This window comes from Phaethon lepturus, unplaced genomic scaffold (assembly GCF_000687285.1).
Source record: "Phaethon lepturus isolate BGI_N335 unplaced genomic scaffold, ASM68728v1 scaffold14153, whole genome shotgun sequence".
Taxonomy (NCBI): Eukaryota; Metazoa; Chordata; class Aves; order Phaethontiformes; family Phaethontidae; genus Phaethon; species Phaethon lepturus.
Window position 1 is genome coordinate 2,017 of NW_010529869.1, and position 5,754 is coordinate 7,770.

The window sequence follows — 5,754 nt, forward strand, 5'->3', positions numbered from 1 at the left end:
TGTGAATAGCTTGCTTTTAGTTGAATTTTGGATTGTGGTAAATATAGCTGTGTGAATCAGAACAAAGCATGATTGTGAGAGCAGAGCAGTGAACAGTTCATTTCAGTAATGCTGTACATCAGTGTCAGAGTATGACAGCTCTGTGTTCAAAGCCTTTATGTTAAAAGCTTAGAGAAGAAAATATGTATTTAAAGTGCTGCTTTAAATTCCATACAGCTAGAAAGCATCCATGTTTTTTGATAAAATGCACTTACCCATTTCCTCCACAATTAAAAATCTCTTTCTGAGGAAATTTTGCTCTGTATTTCTTACTGTCTTTGTTTTTTTTTTTCTTCTAGGGAGGTTTTCAAAATGGATGACTGGAAACCACTTTTTGTTCTTCTCTTTGTTTCCACCTTCTGCTCTATAGATGCACAGCAGACCGGTAATGCACTAAAGAAATGACTCTTCTTCAAGTTGATAGGAAAACTAATTTTTTCCATTTATATCCAATGCCCTAGAGAGGTGAAGAATTGATGACAGTTTATTCTTTGTATAATTAGGGATAATGCGGTATGTTTTTATGAAACATATTTAAACTAAACTAGGATAGGAGAGTTGTCCTAAAAAATGCAAAATTAAATGCAACAGTTCATTAAAATTTGTTTTTGTTCATGCATGCTGAAGTTCTGTATTTTCAAAAGCAATGAAAAACTCTTACAATTGTAAGACCACCAAAAGCAAGATAAGCCACAGGATTTAGCATTTTCGTTTTGGTAGTCAGGTCTTCTGGAAGATCTGCTTGAGAAAGTGTTTTGTCCAGCTGGACAACGTTTTCTGCAGGAATGTTGGTTTGAAGAAATAATAACTGTTTCATCCATGCCCTACTAGTGTCATATGCTTCTGAAAGGTGTGGAAACACATGAATTTATATTTACTACAAGTAAATGTGGTTAATCTTGTTTAAGTTAGTGTTCTTTTTGCCCTCAGATAACAAATATTTATTAGTAATGTATGCTTGCAGAATGGAGCTCAAAGTGCACAAGTAACTTTTCCTTTGGGCTCACTTGACAGCAGGTCAACACATTCATATGGTTGTGGTTCATATACAGATGTGTGTACAGCAGTTACCATATGCATTTACTATATATGAGTTCTGAGCAGGCTGTGTATGGAAGTTGTGTTGGTGTGAATTTCAGCATCTCTCTTTTGCCTGAGCACAGTGTTGCAGAAGGATGTAGCCTCAGATCATCTGTGTGATGAACAGGCAAAAAAAAAGAACTAGTGGGTGCTGAGAATTTACCAGGATAGATGGAAGGATTTTTCTGCAAAAGGCCAATATGGCTTGGATTCTGAAAAGCAATCAGGATGCAAAATTACTTTTCCATTAGATTACACGTCCTGTGGGAAAACAGGAAAGTTACAAAATATTTCTTCAGCCTGCAGGAAAGCTGCTATGGCAGACATCATCTTCCTGGTAAATGGATCCTGGAGCATAGGGACAAAGAACTTGAAGATCATACAAGACTTCTTGTATACAATGCTCAATAGCTTTGATATTGGACAAGACAAAATCCGTGTTGGTATGATTCAGTACAGTGATGTGCCACACACTGAATTCTTGTTGAATACTTGCTATTACAAGAACGATACCTTACAGAAGATACAGAAGTTGCATTACAAAGGAGGAGACACCAAAACTGGGCAGAGCCTCCAGTTTATGGTAGAGAATCACTTCTAGTAATTAGTAACTTAGTAAGTAGTAAGTGCTGGTAGCTGAAAGGAAGAAGGGGTTCCTCAAATTGTTGTGGTGATAACAAATGGGCAGGCTGAAGACAATGTTCAAAATCCAGCCACAGCAATCAAGGATGCTGGCATCACATTGTGCGCCATAGGTGTTAAAGGTTCTGCTTTGTCTGAGCTTCAAGAAATAGCTAGTGAGCCAACTAATAATGTCTAAGAAGTGGAAGATTTTTGCTTCTCCACAGGGACACTCTCACAGTATTCTACAGGTGCTTTGTACTACACTAGAGGACATAACTGGACCAGCCACTCAGTGCTATGTCCTGAAAGAGCTGTGTTCTTACCAAGTTTATTTTTTTGTATTCATAGATGAAGTATGTAAATTGCAGTGTGTTGCCAAAATACACATTTTAACTTCTTGCGTCTTCCATATATTGCTAACTAGCTTTCCATAATATCAACTCATAACTGTGATAAATTTTGAGTACCTGTCTACTTTTTAAAATATTCAAAATAATGGTGGAAGTGATGTTTTGGAGCAGATTGAGAATTTGCCATATAGAAGTGGAGAAACTTCAACAGGGAGAGCTCTGGATTTTGTCAACAGAGTGTATTTCACTGAACCTGCTGGCAGCAAAGCTAAGGGCTGTGTCCCACAGGTAACTATTCTAATCACTGGTGGAGAATCCAGTGATGAAGTTGAATTGCCTGAAAGGAAACTGAGGAGCAGAGGCATCTCCCTCTGTGTTGTTGGAATTGGTGTCCAGAATACAGCTGAGCTTCAGCAATTAGCCAGTAAACCTTTTGGTAGATATGTGTATAGCACTGGTAGTTTTGATGACCTTCAAGATCTCTCCACAAGACTTCTGGGAAACTTGCTTTGCAATTGAAAGTGAGATAGAAGGTAAGAAGTTGTCCTTATACTTGTGCCATTTCACGTGTTCATACAGTGTATTTGTGAAAATAAGGCATAGAAAAATGGTCCTGGTTTTGATGTAGTTCACGCCAGTGTTACTGTCATGTAACAAGATTGAAAACAGTGGGGCTAATTTTGAGTTTAGGTTGCAGTTCAGGATGACGTCCCTGTCCTTCTTAACGCATTTCAGTGTCTGCATTGAAAGTCGGTGAGGTTTAATTGGTAAAATAGGAAAGTAAGCTTATGCTCAGTGCTCTCTGAAGCTGAGCCTTAATGTATTGCAAATAAAGTCAGGGTCAGATTCACAGATTCTCAGAAGTACATTCAATTTCATCTCATTAGAGCTGGTGGAGCCATTTTTAGACAATGTTTTGTTTTGATGTCATTGAACAGTTGAACAGAGAATTATTTCTTGATTAAGCTGTGCTTTTGGTAACTCTCTAATTCCTCCAAAAGCCTAGTTCAGAAATTGAACATTCTAGGAGTTACAGAATTTAAGGAAAGTCATATTTTCCCTTTCAATACATTTGCTGAACAGCAAAATTCACAGAAAATGTATTTTTCCTGTTTCTTTAAGGACTGTTATTGTTGAATGGTGAAAGGGGAAGGGATATAAAAGAGGCATGGTAGCAAAACTAAAATCAGAACAAAAAATTGGTGTTTAAAACAATGATGAATGTTTAAAATGTAATGTAGTTATAATTTAAAAAGGAAACTTTTTTTTCTGGTTTTGCAGAGGTCAGTGTGGCTACCTCCACTAGTTTTTTCTCAATTAAAAGAAAAGGTTCAGAGTTAGAAACTAAGTTGGTAGTTAGGCACTTGGTTTTAATCCCTTTCTCCATTGTAAACCATTACACTGAAGGATGCATTTAGGTCCAGTTTCATTTATCTTGCATCTGATGTGCCCTCCAGAAATGCATATCTCTTTTTGCTGACTGTAAGTGAAGTTAGAATCAATCTGTTCATGTTCTGGTGCTTCCTCTTATATTCAGAGGGACTGTTTGCTTTGGAGCCACTCCTTGTGGTGGTGTTGTGAAGGTAGGTGTATTTTGAAGTGCTCAAGTGGGTCCATTTCTTAGATGCAACCTAGATTCCAGCTGTGATGTAGAAGACCTTGGTTAATGGGGTATCAAAGGAATGGAATGGTAAAGCATGCAATCTCACTCCCACAGTCAATGGAAGTAGAATCAGTAGAAGATTTGGTGAAAGGAAGATGAAACTTTTATCTACATAAATGCTGTCAGATGTAGAGTTTCTCAAGACGTTTTTCTTAGGACTTTTTTTTTGCAGGGTTAGTTTCCCTGGAATTCTTTGTTTAATTTGTCAAAATACAGAATTGTAGCAGTTATATAGCGTGTTTAATGGTATGGTCTGAACTTAAAATTCTGGAGATCAATGAAAAGGTGGTAATTTCGTTTAGCTTACATACAAAGCCAGGTCTGGGTATAGGTTGACAGTGTTTCTTTCAACAACTCATCTGTCACTTCCCCCCGCCCCCCGCCCCCCTCCCGTGCATCATTTGTAAAACAATATGCTGATGTTATTTTCCTTGTTGACTCCACTGAGAACATGAGCCCTTCAACATTTGGGAAAGTAAAACATTTAATCTCCCAAATAGTCAGACAACTAGATGTTGGGCTTAAGTATAGGATTGGCTTAGCCTAGTTTAGTGGCATAGGACAGGTGGAGTTTTTACTGAATGCACAGGAAAATAAAGAAGAGGTGCTTGACCACATTCAGCACAGCATTGCATTTACTGGAGGCTCATTGAGGACTAAAGTGCCGTGAAGTTTTTTCAGGAAACCTTTTTTGTGGATGGTGCTGGAAGCTGGCCCAGCAAAGGCACTCTGCAGGTTGTAGTAGTCATCACACCCTCTGGATCCAGAGACCATATCATGGAGGCAGCTTAGGTGTTAGAAGAGCTGGGGGTAAAAGTTGTCTCAGCTGATGTTGGATACTTCGATGAGGAAGAAGAAAAGGTGAAAGCCTCCTCTAGAACCACTTCCCAGATATAGGAAGGGGAGAGCATTGACCTTCTCTGGCAAAACATTGTCAGTGATACAGAAGCATCACTTCGGAAGCTTTATGATCTTGTTCCAAGTGTGCCAGCAGGTATGATGTATGCAAAACCAGCAGCCTGTGTAGCTTCTAACTCACTGGTAATCCAGAGCAAAGTCTCAGGTGGCTGTGAGGGAAGAACAGAGTGCAAATGGCTGGAAATTGTGATTTTATAGAGATGCTATACAGACAAAATATTTAAAACCTTTGGCTGTGTAGTTGCAATACTTGCCTATGCACAGTTTACTGTAATTACCTGTATTAACCAAAGGGAGTAGGGTAGTGGTGTAGAGGGGTTGGCTGCAGTGGAATTGCCAGTTCTGACGGACAGGATAATTTTGCTTGAATTTTCTTTGTAGAAAATGACCGTAGAAGAGGTTGTATTTAACCACAGAATAACTTCCCTAATATGCTGGGGTGTCCTGATTAGCAGTCACTCTGCAGGAGAGTAAGAAAAGCATTTGTCTTTACAGACTTTCCTGTAGTGTGAGCAAGGGGCCAGTTAAGGTATGGTGTTTATTTCAGGGATTTCTTTTACTGTGAAAATCAATATATAAATCTCTTCAGCACTGATAGGGATTTATATTTCATGTTTTATTGTAGCACCATCTTGCGTGTTACCTTGAGATGGTCCTTTTTGTAGCAAGCTATTCTGATTGTCCCACCAATTAATCCCACAGTTGACCTACATTAATCTTACCTTCCTTATTTTCGGATGATATATAAAGATTTCCTACTTTATTTTTAGTGTGTTCAGTGCAACTGTTGCAGATACTGTGTTTCTTGAGGATTAATCTGGCAAAATTGGACAAAAAACTTTCAGCTAAGGGCCTTTCTGTTAAAAATTGTTAATGCCCTAGATACTGGTCCGAGTAATGAAAGAGTTGAGCTAGTGCTGTACAGTAATGAGTCAAGGCTAGAGTTCACTCTGGACACATTCAAGGATAAATTAGAAACCCTGAATTACTTGAAGAGCTTACCATATCGATCAGGGCAAACATATACTGGAGCAGCCATTGAATCCCTGAGGAAGAAGGTTTTTACTCAAGCAGCAGGCA

At 38.6% G+C, this 5,754-nt stretch overlaps 1 pseudogene; it reads left to right on the forward strand.

Moving 5' to 3' along the window:
• Positions 1 to 351: 351 nt before the first annotated feature.
• Positions 352 to 5,754, forward strand: part of LOC104618475 — a 45,990-nt pseudogene continuing 40,587 nt past the window's right edge.